Source organism: Chiloscyllium plagiosum, unplaced genomic scaffold, assembly GCF_037043375.1.
Source record: "Chiloscyllium plagiosum isolate Xiang-an unplaced genomic scaffold, Cpla_swu_hap1 HiC_scaffold_9, whole genome shotgun sequence".
In the NCBI taxonomy this organism is placed as follows: Eukaryota; Metazoa; Chordata; class Chondrichthyes; order Orectolobiformes; family Hemiscylliidae; genus Chiloscyllium; species Chiloscyllium plagiosum.
The window spans coordinates 108,288,194-108,304,677 of NW_028270147.1; the positions used below are offsets into that span (position 1 = coordinate 108,288,194).

Here is a 16,484-nt window from a genome sequence, read left to right on the forward strand (position 1 = left end):
CCAGCCTGTGCTGCCTTTGGGATAGGTTGACCTTCCCTCCATTCCTGATGAAGAGCTTATGCCCAAAATATTGATTATCCTGCTCCTCGGATGCTGCCTGACCTGCTGTGGTTTCCCAGCAACACACTCTCAACTCTGATCTCCAGCATCTTCAGTCCTCACTTTCCCCTTCCCCTCACATGCTAATTACAAACAGAAATGACTGGTGGTGAGTTTAACCCTGAGGGTCATCACAGCTGAGGCAGAGGGAGAGAAGGTCACACCTTCATGGTGGTAGCACCCTTAATTAATCCACTGCAATCACTCTCGGGGCTGCAAGAATTCAACCTCCCTCACTCAGACAGCTCCCTCCCTGTAAGGTAATATTGCTGCACCTGGTTTAGGGCTAATTGACCATTGAAATACGACTATGGCTAGCCAGCACTGGCTGAGCAGACAACCACAACTGCAATGACCCCGGCTCCTTGTAATTGGGGAGCACATTAGGAACTACAGAGTGCACTGCCTCTGAAATCCCTCGCTTACTGAGAACACACTCTCAGTATTCACCTTTCTCAGCTGCCATCTCAATTTCATGACAAATTCTGTGAACTATGATCCTGCCCCACTAGCTGCCTGATGAAGGAGCAGTGGTCCGAAAGCTTGTACTTCCAAAGAAACCTGTTGGACTATAACCTGGTGTTGTGCAATTTTTAACTTTGGCCACCTCAATGAGCTGCCATCTCAGGCTAAATTGTTTTTCATCTGAGATTTGAGAAGATTAAGGCCTAATCTTCAGTCCCCATCACAAAGCCTATCACTTATCCATCACTTGGAGACACAGCAGGCAACACAGAGTAACACACTGACACTCACTGAGATACCTACAGGCAGTGCAGAATAACACACACACACTCAGAGACACACCTCCAGGCAACACTGAGTTAACACACACACACACAGAGTCAGGCAGCACTGAGTAACATGCTCACAACCCTTGCTGCCTGTAGGTGTCTCTTTGAATAATACACCCACACTCAGAGTGACACCTACAGACAGCATTATGTAGTACACTCACTCAGAGAGACACAGTCTGCAGTGTCAGTGATTGGCCTCAGATCATTTCAGGTGCAACACAGCATGAAGCAGAGAGTGCACAGTGCGATCCCAGCACCTGAGTTTGGACCGGAGAGTGAACACGGAATGCCTCAGATTGTAATTATTGAATCCCAACAGCTTTCAGTTTCTATTCTGTTTGGAATCTTGTAACCTCCACAGATTCCAGACCAACTGGATTATTTGAAACTGATTGCTGATTGGCTGTCAGTATCATCTACCACGGATTGACAGGCCACGTAGCCAATTGTGACAATGTCATGCTCACATGCAGCCAATCAGCTGAATGGAGTGGTCCATTTCTAAAGCACACAGAGACAGAGACTGAATCTTCATCATCTTTATTCCCTTTTCCAAACTGACATTGACAGAAAACAGTCAGCAATTAACAGCCCAGACAGAGGAAGCTGCACAAAATAACAGCTACAATGGCTTTTGAGGAAAACACTTGTGGAGATTTTCTCAATAACATGAGAATCCTGTCCTTCAAATAGTGACAAAAACCTTAAATTGGAACTGGCTGCTGAGCAGGAAGGAGATCTGATTTGTTGAAGCAGAAATTTCGAAGGTTCACATTGTTTTGTGCAGCTGACAGCCTTCAGCAACTTCAAGAGATTTTACTTGGCATCACAAATCAACACTGTCCCAATCAAAAAGTCCCAGAATAGGGAGAGCATGAGGTTTGACACAGCATAAAGCTCTATCTACACTGTCCCAATGAACTACCTTTACTCCTGAACCTCAGAAGTGTCCCTGAGCCAGTCCTGAGAAGGAAGAGAGTTGAAATTCAGTGCTGACAATGACCTTTGCCCTGCCAGTTCAGCCCTGTTCTGTTTAAAGTTGTGTCTCCTCTGTGGACTGTCTTGAACACTCTACACGCACTCTGAACTCCTGATGCTCTTGCTGAGGGGAGAGGGGAGGGTCACGTGGGTGAGGGCACAGGAGAAGCGAGCGTTGGACTCCCAGTCAGACCCAGAGAGGGTCAGCAGGCTGCTGACACTGTAGGTGCTGTCTGAAGCTCGCAGGTAGTTACTGGTCTGAACCCCGTCCAAAATGACTGCACCGTCCTTCTTCCACTGCACCTCCAGCTCATCGGGATAGAAGTGATTGGCAAGGCACACCAGGGTGGCAGTGCCCTTGGCATTGACCTGCTCCGGGGAGGGGGGCAGCAGGGTCAGCTTGGGCTGAGAGTTCTCACGGCCTGAAAGACAAGAGAAACAATTTTAATCCCTGCCATTCAAAGGGATTTCAATTCTCAGAATATTCACTGGTAAAATGTTTGAATATTTGTCTCCAATACCTAATAAACCAGACAAAATAATTTACATTTTTTAAATTGATTCTTGGGATATGAGTGTCACTAGCAGGAGCAGAATTTATTGCTCATCCCGAATTGCCTCTGAGAAGGTGATAGTGAAAGAAAAGGGACAGTTTTGGACCGTCGTTTGGGGAATGAATGTGGGCAGATGGAAGAACTAAAAGATGGCGAGCATTTTAGTGAGAGTGATCAGAACTCAGTGAGATTGAAATTAAGGATGGAAATGGAGAATCATGGAGTAAGTGTAAAAGTTTTCATTTTACTAAATGTTTCGGTAATTTAGTAAAAGTGGACTGGAACCAGTGACATGATGGGAAATCAGTGTCAGGGCAGTGGGAGCCCTCAAGTGACAAGACAGAGATCATTCAGAATCTGTTCCCACAAAGAGTAAGGGTGGGACTCCCAAATCTAAACTCTTAGCCTGGGATGTCAAAAGGCAGCCAGTGTAGGGAAGACCAAACAGGGAAGGTGATGTTGGTTATCTGGAGATCAAACCTGCAGAAAGCTGAGAGGAGAATAGAGGATGCAGGGATGAAATTAAACAGGATCTGAGTAAAGCAAAGAGCTGACAGGATGAAATATTTCCAAGTGAATCAGGGAAATCCTACTGAACAAGAGGATTGGGGTCATGTACTGACATGGATTGGGAACTGGTTGGCAGACAGGGCAGGAAGAACAAGTCTTTTTCTGAATGGCAGGTAGTTACCAGTTGGGGTACCACAGGGGCCAGTCCTTGGTACCCAGTTATTCATAATATAATAGAGTCATACAGTCAGAGAGATCCAAAAGACCCATCAGACCATTGTGTCCATATTGGTCAAAAAACAACAACCCAATAATTCTCATCCATTTTTCCAGCATGAGGGAATTAGATGCAGTATGTGTTCAAGAAGGAATTAGATATATTTCTTTGGATTAATGGGATCAAAGAATGTGGGGAGAAAGCAGGAACAGGGGACTATGTTGGATGATTGGCCGTGATCATATTGAATGGTGGAGCAGGCTTGACGGGCTGAATGGCCTCCTATGTTTGATGTTTCTATCTGTTTCTCAGATATTGAAGGAATGTCTCTTGTCAATTTGAACCTGGAAGTCACATGTGTGTGGAGGTGGAAGGTGTGGCCATGGTGATTAATGAATGCGGGTCAGTAAGATGGTTAAGAAGACACATGGGATAAACTGTTTTTCTTTTTCCCTTGACGGAATGAGGTCATTGCTGGATCGGCAGCATTTATTGCCCATCCATAATCGCCTAGAAGGCAGTTTAGAGTCAACCACATTACTGTGGGTCTGGAGTCACATGGTAACGATGACCGTTTCCTTCCCTAAAGGTCATTAGTGAATCAGATGGCTTTTTCCTGACAATCAACGATGGTCATCATTAGACTCTTAATTCCAAATTATTTTATTGAATTCACATTCCACCATCAGCTGTGGCAGGATTCTAACCCTGGTTCCCAGAACATTATCTAGACCTCTGGATTAAGAGTTCAGTAATTATATCATTAGACCATCACCTCCATTTATCATTTTTGGTTGAGAGCGAAAGCAAGGAGTTTGTTTATTCTGGAACTGTATAAAAGCCCAGTTAGAGCACAATGAGAGAACTGTGTACGGCTCTGGTCACCACATTACAGGAAGGATGTGATCCCACTAGAGATGGGGACAGAGGAGGATTTTGTCAAAAATGTGGAGTTTTAGCTTTGAGGAATAATTGGTTTGGCTGGGATTGTATTCTTTGGAACACAGGGGCTGAGAGGAGATTTGATCGAGGTGTAGAAAATGATGAGGGGCCTGGATAGAGTGGGTAGGAAGGACTGATTTCCATCAGCACAGAGGATGATAACATGGGGAGAGATTGAAATTAATTGGACACAGAGTTCGAGGGGAATTGTGGAGTAATTGTTTTCAGCCAGAGGCTGGTGGGATCTGGGACGCACTGTCTGAAAGGATTGGAGAGGCAGAAACCCTCATCATAGTGAAAAAAACACTTGGATATTCATTTGAAACAGTGAAACCGCAGGCTTATGGAGCAAGAGCTAGAAAGTGGGATGGAGCTTGATAACTCTTTAACAAACCTCCGATTAAGCTAGTCCCATTTTCCAGCATTTTGCGCATATCCCTCTAAACCCTCCCTATTCATGTACCCATCCTCTTAAATGTTGTAATCATACCATCCTCCACCTCTTCCTCTGGCAGCTCATTCTATACACACACCACCCACCACGTGAAAAGGTTGCCCCTTCAGCCCCTTTCAAATCTTTCCCCTGTCGCCTTCAAGCTATGCCTCTAGAACTGGACTCCCCATCTCTGAAAATAATACCTTCTCTACTCACCCTTTCAATGCCCCTCATGATTCTATAAACCACAAAATGGTCACCACTCAGCCTACAACAATCCAGGGAAATTAGATCCTATTCAACCTCTCCCAGTAGCTGAAAACCTCCAACCTTGGCAACATTCTTGTAAATCTTTTCTGAAGCATTTTAAGGTTCACAACATTTTTACTACAGCAAGGCAACCAGAATTACACACAGTATTCCAAAAGTGGCCTAACCAATGTCCTGTACAGCCGCAACAGCTCCCAGCCAGTCAGACAAAGGAGAGTCTGAAGAAGTAATCTATTTGGATTTCCAGAAGGCCTTTGACATAAGGTACAAGCCCATAGAGTTAGGGGCAAGGTACTGGCATGGACTGAGGATTGGTAGGTTGATATAAAGCAGAGAGTGAGGAAAAATGGCAGCTGGTGACTAATAGAGTTCTGCAGGTGTTAATGTTGGCACCATAACTATTCATGTCATGCGTTAACAATCTGAATGAAGGAAGTGAAGACATTGTTGCTAAGTATGCAGATGACATGAGATAGGTGGAGGGACAGGTAGTGTTGAGGAAGTGAGAAGGCTGTAAAAGGTCTGAGATAGGCTCAGAGAGTGGGCAAAGAAGTGGCAGATAGAATACAATGTGTTACAGTGTGAGGTTATGCACTTTGATATTAAGAAGAGATGCAAAGGCTGTTTTCTAAATGAGGAAATGCTTTGGAAATCTAAAGCACAAACCTCATTCAGGTTTCTCTGAAGGTGAACAGGCAGGTCCAGTTTGTGCTTGGGAAGGGAAATGAAATGATAGCATTCATTTCAATTGGGCTAGAATACAAGAGCAGAGATGTAGTGCTGAGGCTGTGTAATGCTCTGGTCAGACCACTTTTGGAATATCATGAACAGATTTGGGACCCATATTCTAAGAAACGATGTGCTGTCATTGGAGGGGTTTACAAGAATGATCCTGGGGATGAAGGGCTTGTCATATGAGGTGTGGTTGAGGACTCTGGGTCTGTACTCGATGGAGTTTCGAAGGATGAAGAGGGATCTATTGAAATTTGCAGAATACTGATCAGCCTAGAAAGAGTGTATGCAGAGAAGATGTTTCCGAAAACAGGAGAGTTGAGGTAACCAAGGCACAGCCTCAGTGTGAAGGGCCGACCCTTTCGAGCTGAGATAAGGAGAAATTTCTTCAGCCAGAGGGTGGGGAATCTGTGGAACTCATTGCTACAGAGGGAAGAGTGTATTTAAGACAGAGATAGATAGGTTTGTGATTGTTAAGGGGATCAAACATTCCCATGGAGCAGGCAGAAGAATGGGGATGAGAAGCATATCTGTCAAGATCAAATGGCAGAGCAGATTCAATGGGCTGAATGGCTGATTTCTGCTCCTATTTCTTTAAGTCTTCTGGAGAGTTTCCCCAAAACCCTGGAACACTGAACCCACTGGACTGTGAGCCCTGCTGTAGCTGTTTGTCATCAGAATGTTGCCAAGAGGTAACCAAAGAGTGGAGAGAATGTGCATCTATGTGGGAATTTCAGGATACTTTGCAGTTCCTGGAATACCATGAGTGTAGGAAGTGTGGTCAGTGACAGCAGTTGGAGCTCCGGGTTTCGGAGCTTGAGCAGCAGCTGGTATCAGTGCGGAGTGTCCGTGAGGCTGAGAGCTCTGTGGAGAGCACGTTTCTAGACGTTAAGAAAGATTATGTAAGGTATAGACAGGATAGATTGAGTGAATCCTTATAAGAGTATAAAGGAAGTACGAGTATACTTAAGAAAGAAATCAGGAGGGCAAAAAGGGGACATGGGATAGCTTTGGCAAATAGAATTAAGGAGAATCCAAAGGGATTTTACAAATACATTAAGGTCAAAAGGGTAACGAGGGAGAGAATAGGTCCCTTCAAAGATCAGACAGGCAGCCTTTGTGTGGAGCCACAGAAAATGGGGAAGATACGAAATGAGTATTTTGCATCAGTATTTACTGTGGAAAAGGATATGAAAGATATAGACAGTAGGGAAATAAATGATGACATCTTGCAGAATGTCCATATTACAGAGGAGGAAGTGCTGGATGTCTTGGAACACATAAAAGTGGATAAATCCCCAGGACCTGATCAGGTGTACCCTCGAGCTCTGTAGGAAGTAGAGAAGTGATTGCTGGGCCTCTTGCTCAGAGATTTGTATCATCGATAGTCACAGGTGAGGTGCCGGAAGACTGGAGGTTGCCTAACGAGGTGCCACTGTTTAAGAAGGGTGGTAAGGACAAGCCGGGGAACTATAGACCAGTGAGCCTGACGTCGGTGGTGGGCAAGTTGTTGGAGGGAATCCTGAGGGACAGGATGTACATGTATTTGGAAAGGCAAGGACTGATTAGGGATAGTAAACATGGCTTTGTGTGTGGGAAATCATGTCTCAAAAACTTGATTGAGTTTTTTGAGGAAGTAACAAAGAGGATTGATGAGGGCAGAGCAATAGATGTGATCTGTATGGACTCCAGTAAGATGTTCGATAAGGTTCCCCATGGGAGACTGATTAGCAAGGTTAGATCTCACGGAATACAGAGGGAACTAGCCATTTGGATACAGAACTGGCTCAAAGGTAGAAGACAGAGCGTGGTGGTGGAGGGTTGTTTTTCAGTCTGGAGGCCTGTGACCAGTGGAGTGCCACAAGGATTGGTGCTGGGTCCTCTACTTTTTGTCATTTACATAAATGATTTGGATGCGAGCATAAGAGGTACAGTTAGTAAGTTTGCAGAAGACACCAAAATTAGAGGTATAGGGGACAGCAAAGAGGGTTACCTCAGATCACAACAGCATCTTGACCAGATGGGCCAATGGGCTGAGAGGTGGCAGATGGAGTTTAATTCAGATAAATATGAGGTGCTGCATTTTGGGAAAGCAAATCTTAGCAGGACTTATACACTTAATGGTAAAGTCCTCGGGAGTGTTGCCGAACAAAGAATCCTTGGAGTGCAGGTTCATAGCTCCTTGAAAGTGGAGTCGCAGGTAGATAGGATAGTGAAGAAGGCGTTTGGTATGCTTTCATTTACTGGTCAGAGTATTCAGTACAGGGGTTGGGATGTCATGTTGCAGCTATGCAGTACATTGGTTAGGCCACTTTTGGAATATTGCGTGCAGTGCTGGTCTCCTTCCTATTGGAAAGATGTGAAACTTGAAAGGGATCAGAAAATATTTACAAGGATATTGCCAAGGTTAGAGGATTTGAGCTACAGGGAGAGGCTGAACAGGCTGGGGCTGTTTACCCCGGAGCATCGGAGGCTGAGGGGTGACCTTATAGAGGTTTACAAAATTATGAGGAGCATGGATAGGGTAAACAGGCAAATTCTTTTCCCTTGGGTTGGGGAGTCCAAAACTAGAGGGCATAGGTTTAGGGTGAGAGGGGAAAGATATAAAAGAGACCTACAGGGCAACCTTTTCACGCAGAGGGTGGTACATGTATGGAATGAGCCGCCAGAGGAAGTGGTGGAGGCTGATACAATTGCAACATTTTAGAAGCTTTTGGATGGGTATACGAATAGGAAGGGCTTGGAGGGATATGGGCCGAGTGCTGGCAGGTGGGTCTAGATTGGGTTGGGATATCTGATCGGCATGGACAGGTTGGACCGAAGAGTCTGTTTCCGTGCTGTACATCACTAAGACTCTATGACTCTGTGGTCACTCCGCGGCTTCAGAGTATGCAGGGACAGAGGGAATGGGGGAGCAGCAGACAGTCCAAAAGGACCAGGCAGCTAGTACAGGTATCCCCTTAGTGAATGCCACTCTCCGACCAGGGTTCAGGTCAGAGTCCTGACAAGAATGGTGGTTCATCTGGGAATTGCAGCCAGAACTAAGTCCATGGAACCAAGGGGGGATTCAGCTGTACAGGGGGGCACAAGGAAGACTGGAAGAGTGATAGTGAGAGGAGATTTGAGAGTGAGTTCATCGATAGGTGTTTCTGCAGCTGCAGATGGGAATCCAGGATGGTGTGTTGTCTCCCTGGTGCCAGGGTCAAGGATGTCACTGAGCAGCTGCAGAGCACCCTGAGGGGAGAGGGGCAACAGGCAGCAGTCGTGGTCCACATTCAGTCCCAGTGACAGAGGGAGAAAAGGGATGTAGTCTTGCAGTCAGAATTTCGGGAGCTCATGAGGGAATTAACTTCAGGAGCACAAAAATAGAAATCGTCACATTACTCGCAGTGCCCCATGAAAGTGAGAAGAGGAACAGGAGGATAACACAGGTGAATGTGGAGCTGGAAAGAGGGTCCAGGAGGGGGGGGGCTTTGGATTCTTGGGACATTGGGACTGGGTCTTGGGGAGATGGGACCTGGACAGACCAGACAGCAATGCTCCTGAACAGAGCTGGGACTGAGTTCCTTTGGGGTGATTTACTAGTGCTGTTGGAGAGGTTTAAACTAACTTGGCAGGGCTGTGGGAGCCAGGAGGGAATATCAGAGAGGGACATCAAGGACCACAGAATCCTCAGTGCAGTCAATAAGTCACCACCCAGTGGCAAGGATGTGGAGGAATACATTTGCAAGGAATTTATAGAAACCTGCAAATATAATAGAGTCATTATAATTAGGGTGGAAGGGGTGTCTTTAATTTCTGAATATAGACTGGGGTAGTAGCAGTGTAACGGGCAGAGAGGGGCCAGAGTTGTGAGAGTGTGTTCAGGTGAACTTTCTCCAGCCACATGTTTCCAGTCCAATGAGAAAGGAGGCTCTGCTAGATCTGGATCTTGGGAGTGAGGAGGCCCAAGTGGATCAAGTGTCAGTCAGAGGACATTTAGGGAAGAGTGATCATTGTATCACAAGGTTTAGGGCGACAGTGGAAAAGAACAATGGCATTTTCAGGGTCAAACATACACACTGGGGAAAATGCCAACTTCCATGGCATATGGATGTATTGGATCTGACTAAAGTAGGGTCAAAGGTTGTCAGGAAAGCCCTGAAGAGAATAGTAGAGGATGTGGACCACGGATAGTCAAGTATATTTGAGGGAGGGCAAACAATTCCTAAACTCACTCGAGGGCAAACCTGGTAGAATTATGGTAAATAAGAAAAGGGCAGAACAGTAACTAGAGAGAGATTAGGACCCCATGAAGATGAACAATATACCTCTGGGTGGATCCACAGGAAATGGTTCAGATCCTAAATGAATATTCCGGGTCAGTATTTATCATGGATAAAGACTTGTGAGTTTGGGAACTTGGGAAGTAAATAGCAATGTCTCGACACAAGTCCACATTATGGAAGAGGATTTATTAAAGTGCAAGACAGTAGATAAATCTCCAGGACCTGATCAGATGTATCCCAGGACATTGTGGAAAGCTAGGAAAGAGATTGCTGGACCCCTTGCTGAGGTATGTTTCTGATCGACATCCATGAGTGAGGTGCTGGAGAACCAGAGAGGTTGGCTAATGTTAGCCATTATTTAAGAAAGGCTGGAAGGAAAAGCCAGGGAACTATAAACTAGTGAGCCTGATGTCATTGCTGGGTAAGTTATTGGAGTGAATTCTGAGGGACAGGATTTACATGCATTTGGACAATCAATGCAGTTTTGTGCATGGTAATCGTGTCTCACTAACGTGATTGAGGTTGTTTGAAGAGAAGATTGATGTAGGCAGAACGGTAGACACTGTCTATATGGACCTCAGCAAAGTGTTTGACAAGGTTCCACATGACAGACTGGTTAGTAAGGTTAGACCACATGGGATCCAGGGGGGCTAGCCATTTGGGTAAAACATTGGCTTGAAGATAGGAGACAGAGAATGTTGGAGAAAGTGAGGACTGCAGATGCTGGAGACCAGAGTTGAAATGTGTAGTGCTGGAAAAGCGCAACAGGCCAGGCAGCATCCGAGGAGCAGGAGAATCGACGTTTTGGGCATAAGCCCTTCTTCAGGAATGAAGCTGGTGTGCCAAGCGGGCTGAGATAAAAGGTGGGGGGGGGGGGAATTTGGGGGAGGGGCGCTGGGAATACGATAGGTGAAAGGAGGTGAGGGTGAGGGTGATAGGCCAGAGAGGGGGTGGGGGCGGAGAGGTCAGGAAGAAGAATGCAGGTCAAGAGGGCGGTGCTGAATCCGAGGGTTGGGACTGAGATAAGGTGGGGTGAAGGGCAACGAGAAAGCTGGAGAAATCTACATTCATCCCTTGTGGTTGGAGAGTTCCAAGGCAGAAGATGAGGTGCTCTTCCTCCAGGCATCATGTTGCCAGGGTCTGGCGGTGGAGGAGGCCAAGGACCTGCATGTCCTTGACGGAGTGGGAGGGGGAGTTAAAGTGTTCAGCTACAGGGCGGTTGGGTTGGTTGGTGCGGGAGTCCCAGAGGTGTTCCCTGAAATGTTCTGCAAGTAGGCGGCCTGTCTCCCCAATGTAGAGGAGATCACATCGAGTGCAGCGGATACAGTAAATGATGTGTGTGGAGGTGCAGGTGAATTTGCGACAGATATGGAAGGATCCATTGGGGCCTTGGAGGGAGGTGAGGGGGGAGGTGTGGGCGCAAGTTTTGTACTTCTTGCGGTTGCAGGGGAAGGTGCTGGGAGTGGAGGTTGGGTTGGTGCGGGGTGTGGACCTGACGAGGGAGTCGTGGAGGGAGTGGTCTCTCCAGAACGCTGGTTTCCAGCATCTGCAGTCCTCACTTTTGTCAATTTGCGACACCTCTGCCCATTTCCCCAAATGATCAAGGTCCCACTGTACTCTCAGATAAGCTTCTTCACTATCCACTGTCCCACCATTTACAAACTCGCCATAATTCCTATATTCACATCCAAATCATTTATTTAAATGATGAAAAGCCATGGACCCAGCACCAATCCTTGTGGCACACAGCTGATAACTCATCTCCAGTCTGAAACGCAACCCTTTACCAACATTCTCTGTTGAAAAGTGTGGTGCTGGAAAAGCGCAGCAGGCCAGGCAGTATCCGAGGAGCAGGAGAATCGACGTTTCGGGCATAAGCCCTTCTTCAGGAATGAGGCTGGTGTGCCAAGCGGGCTGAGATAAAAGGTGGGAAGGGGGGGGGGGGGGGGGGGAATTTGGGGTGGGGCACTGGGAATATATTGGTGGAAGGAGGTGAGGGTGAGGGTGATAGACCGGAGAGAGAGTGGGGGTGGAGAGGTCGGGAAGAAGATTGCAGGTCAAGAGGGCTGCGCAGAATCTGGGGGTTCGACTAGAGGAATCCTGATGAAGAGCTTTTGCCCGAAACTTCGATTTTCCTGCTCCTCGGATGTTGCCTGACATGCTGTGCTTTTCCAGCACCACTTTGATCTAAACGTGTGGCAAATGGAGTTCAATTTAGATAAATGTGAGGTGTTGCATTTTGGAAAGTCAAACCAGGGCAGGAGTTATACAGCTAATGGTAGTGTTGCTGAACAAAGAGACCTCGGGGTGCAGGGGCAGGGACAAGTGCAGGGGCAGGGGCAGGGGCAGGGGCAGGGACAGGGGCAGGGACAGGGGCAAGGACAAGGGCAGGGACAAGGGCAGGGACAAGGGCAGGGACAAGGGCAGGGCAGGGGCAGGGGCAGGGGCAAGTGCAGGGGCAAGTGCAGGGGCTGTGGCAGGTGCATTATTCCTTGACAGTGGAGTCACAGGGAGACAGGGTGATGAAGAAGGTGTTGGGAACACTTGCCTTTATTGGTCACTGCACTAAGTATCAGAGTTGGGACATCATTTGCAGCTGTACAGGAAATTGGTGAGCCTACTTTGGGAATAACATGAACAATTCTGATCATCCTGTGATAGGAAGGATGCTGTTAAACTTAAAATGCTGCAGAAAAGATTTACATGGATGTCGCCTGGAACTGGAGGGTTTGAGCTGTCAGAAGAGGCTCAATAGACGGGTTATTTTTTCTGCAGGATCGGAGGCTGAGGGGTGGCCTTATAGATGTTTATAAAATCATGATGGACATGGACAGTATGTATATCCCAGGTCTTTTCCTTGGGAAGGAGAGTCCAAAACTAGAGGGCACAGGTTTATGGTGAGAGGCAAAAGATCCAAAAGGGACCTGAGGGGTAACTTGTCACACAGGGGGTGGTGCGTGTATGGATTGAGCTGCCGGAGAAAGTGCTGGAGACGGATACAATTATAGCATTTAAAAGATGTTTGGATGGGTACTTGGATAGGAAGGGTTTAGAGGGATGTGGGCAAAATGCTGGCAAATGGGATGAGGTCAGTTTTGGATATCTGGTTCGCATGGATAAGTTAGACAGAAAGATCTGTTTCCACACTGTATGACTCCATGACCATGAGAGGCTGGAAAAGCTGAGACCTTTTACCTTGAAGTGCCGGAGGCTGAGGAGTGACCTTATAGAGGTTTATAAAATCATGTGGGACATAAATAATGTGAATAATGCAGGAAGGAGGTGAATGTTTTGTAGCGATGGCAAACATATGCCCAAAGATCATTCCAGGGATGAGGAACATCAGTTATGAAGATAGATTGGAAAATTTGGGACTGTCTTCTTTGGAGAACGTTACAGATCACACAACACCAGGTTATAGTCCAACAGGTTAATGTGGAAGCACTAGCTTTTGGAGCACCGCTGACAACCACCTGATGGAGGAGGGGCGCTCCGAAAGCCAGTGCTTCCAAATAAACCCCCAGTTGGACTATAACCTGTGTTGTGTGATTTTTAACTTTGTCCACCCCAGTCCAACACTGGCACCTCTAAGTCTTTGGAGAAGGCGGCGAGGAGAAATGTTCCAGAAATTCAAAATCAGGAGGGGCCTGGACAGTGTAAATAGGGAGAAAATGATTGCACTTGTGAAAGGATTAAGATTGAAAGTAATTGGATAAGTAACAAAAGTGAAATGAGGAAAAGCATGTTCAGCCAGCGAGTGGTTAAGGTGTGGAATGCACTGCCTGAGAGTGTGGTGGAGGCAGCTTCAATTGAAACATTCTGAAGGGAATGAGACTGTTATTCGAAAAGGAACAATGTGCAGGGTGACAGGGAGAAGGCAGAAGAATGACACTCAGTGAATTGCTCATTCGGAGAGCCGGTCCAGACAGGATGGGCGGAACGGCCTCCGTGTGCACTGTAACAACTCTGTGATTGTGTGATTGAGCAGAGTTAAAGCTGGGGGAGGTGGGAGCTCGGTGTCTCACTGTGCTGCTGCTGCTGCTGCTGCTGCTGCTGCTGAGGTCAGTGAGATCAGAGACTGGGACAGGGAGCCAGAGCTCACATCAAACTCTGCCCGTGTCCGTCACACTGAGACTGGCAGGAGGCTACTCACTGATTTCACTCCATGCTGCAGGAATGGGACCACAGGCTGCAAATGGACAGAGCTCCTCCACACGGTGAGTAAAACTGACTGACTTATATCTTGCTGCTTAAATGGACAATGGAACTAAAGAAATACACTTGGACACCCTGTTAGACACAGTGCTCCTTAATCAACTATTTCATTCACTGCAGCTTCTCACTAATTCAGCATTTGTGTTTTAGAAAGTGTGTTTCAGTATTGACAGGATTCATAACGGAGGAGTGAGGTTTACTTACTCAGTCGGAGCTTGGTTCCTTTCCCGAACGTAAGCCACAGTGAGAGCTCCCAGTGCAGAGGCTGTACAAAAATCTCTGCTCTTTGCTTCCCTTTCTCACTCACTCTCACACTCTCCCTCTCACTCTCTTTCTCTCTCCCTCATTCATGTGTGTTTCTGTCTCTGTCTCTCTGGGTTGTGTCCAGCTGGGCTCGGGCGGTTTGTCAAATGTATTTTTCAATGTTAAGTTTTGCAGCTGTTCTTCACGTGTGGCGATGGAGTGTAAGAGGGAAACTTGAGGCCTTCAGTAAATGGTGGACACCACAGAGACTGGAGTGTGTAGTGGACAGTGACAATCCAGCATGGGTTAGTTTGTTCATTTACATTTATATATAATTGGATGTGTCAGTACAGGCAGTGGGACTGTGCCTATTGAGGTTTTTGTACGGTTCTGTAACACTGTGTAGGGGGAGCTGTAATCTTGTTGACAGTAATAGTCAGCGACATCCTCATTCTGAACGTTGCTGATTTTCAGGGTGAAACTGGTCCCTGATCCACTGCCCGTGAATCGATTGGAGACTCCTGTGAATCGATTTGTTGCTTGATAGATCAGGAGAGAGGGTTTCTGACCTTCTCGCTGCTGGTACCAGTTAACATAGTTGCTAACAGATTGACTGGCCGTACAGGTGATGGTTGCAGTGTGGCCCAGTCCCACTGACAGCACCGGGGGAGACTGGGTCATGGTGATGTCCCCACTGATACCTGAGGGGTCAGAGAGAAACACAGTGAAGTCAGAACTGTCACAGAAAGAGCCTGTCAAATGAGAGATTGTTGGAGACACTGAACATTCCTCTGGTTTCAGCATTTTCCCTTCAATCACAAGTCAGTGGAATTGAAGAGAAATGGAGAGCAGCTAAAGATTCAAGGTGGAAGGAGAGAGACTTGTACCTGCGACACAGAATGCCAGGGGCCAGATCAGCTGGATGTGTGAAATCATGGTGTGTGCTCCTGTCCCTGTGCCTGGTTCCTGATAAACTCTCCCTTCACTGGGCTCTGCTTTATAAAGCTGCAGCCTGTGAGACTGGGTGTTCCTCAGTATGTAAATGGCATCAGGCAGAGAGAGCCACGTCAGCCCCTCACACTTCCTCTTCTCTCTCTCGCTCTCTTTCTCTCTGTCTCAAAGAATCATTGATGTGAACAGCACTGAATGAGGCCATTTGGCCCATTGTATCTGTGCTGTTAAACAGCGAAGTGATGACACTAATCCCATCCTCCAGCTCTTGGCCCATTACCCTGGAGGTTACAGCAACACAAGGGAATATCTAAACACTGCTCCAATGTCATGAGAGTTTGTGACTCAACCAGCTTTTCAGGCAGTGAGTTCCAGACTCTCACCACCCTCTGGGTGAAAACATTTCTCCTCAATTCCCCTCTCACTCTCCAATTTGACTGGGCCTGGACTCACTCAAGTTCAGAAGGATGAGAGGGAATCTGATTGAAACATATAAAATTCTAACAGGGCTGGGCAGGGAGGAGGTTTCCCCTGGCTGGGGAGTCTCAAAAAAGGGGACCCAGTCTCAGGGGGATACAGGGTCGACCATTTAGGACTGAGATGAGGAAACATTTCTTCACTCAAAGGATGGTCAACCTGTGGAATTCTCTACCACTGAATATATCAAGAAAAAGAGAGAGATAATTGTTTTGCATTTTAACAGCATGAAGGGAATGGGGAGAAAGCAGGAATATGGCTTTGAGAGAGAGGGTCAGCCATGATCATATTGAATGACAGAGCAGAGTCAAAGGGCGAAATGACCTGCTCCAGCTCCGAGTTTCTGTGTGTCCATGTCTGTGTTACCTTCAATCTCGGTCCCTGGTTATTGAGTCCTTTACTCATGTAAAAAAGTGCCTTCCTACCCACACTATCACTGCCCCAAATAACCTTATACCCCTCTATCAGGTCCCCTCTCAGCCTTCACTGCTCCAAGGAAAACAACCCCAACCTTTCTAATCTTATCTCAAAGCTCACATTCAAGCAGCATTCTGGGAAATCTCCCCGTACCCTCTCAAGTACAATCACATCCTTCCCAGAATGTGGTGACCAGGACCTGTCCTCTTCTCTCTCTCTCTCTCTTTCTCTCTCTCTCTCTCTCTATCTCCCTTTCTGACTCACACTTACACTTCTTTCTCTCTACCTCTATCTCTCTCTTCCCCCACTGTTAATCTCTTTCATATTCTCTTTCTCTGTCTCAAAGCCACTCCCTCCAACTCATTCACAGTTCCTCAC

General features: G+C 46.8%; 1 pseudogene across 1 annotated transcript in view; it reads right to left on the minus strand.

The window, feature by feature from the left end:
* Nucleotides 1-1,440: 1,440 nt before the first annotated feature.
* The window catches only part of LOC148149237 (Ig kappa chain V region Mem5 pseudogene), a 91,892-nt pseudogene continuing 76,848 nt past the window's right edge, over nt 1,441-16,484 (minus strand). The window contains exon 3 of the transcript XR_015758008.1: nt 1,441-2,296. The product of XR_015758008.1 is annotated as an Ig kappa chain V region Mem5 pseudogene (transcript). The remainder of the gene's footprint in view (nt 2,297-16,484) is intronic.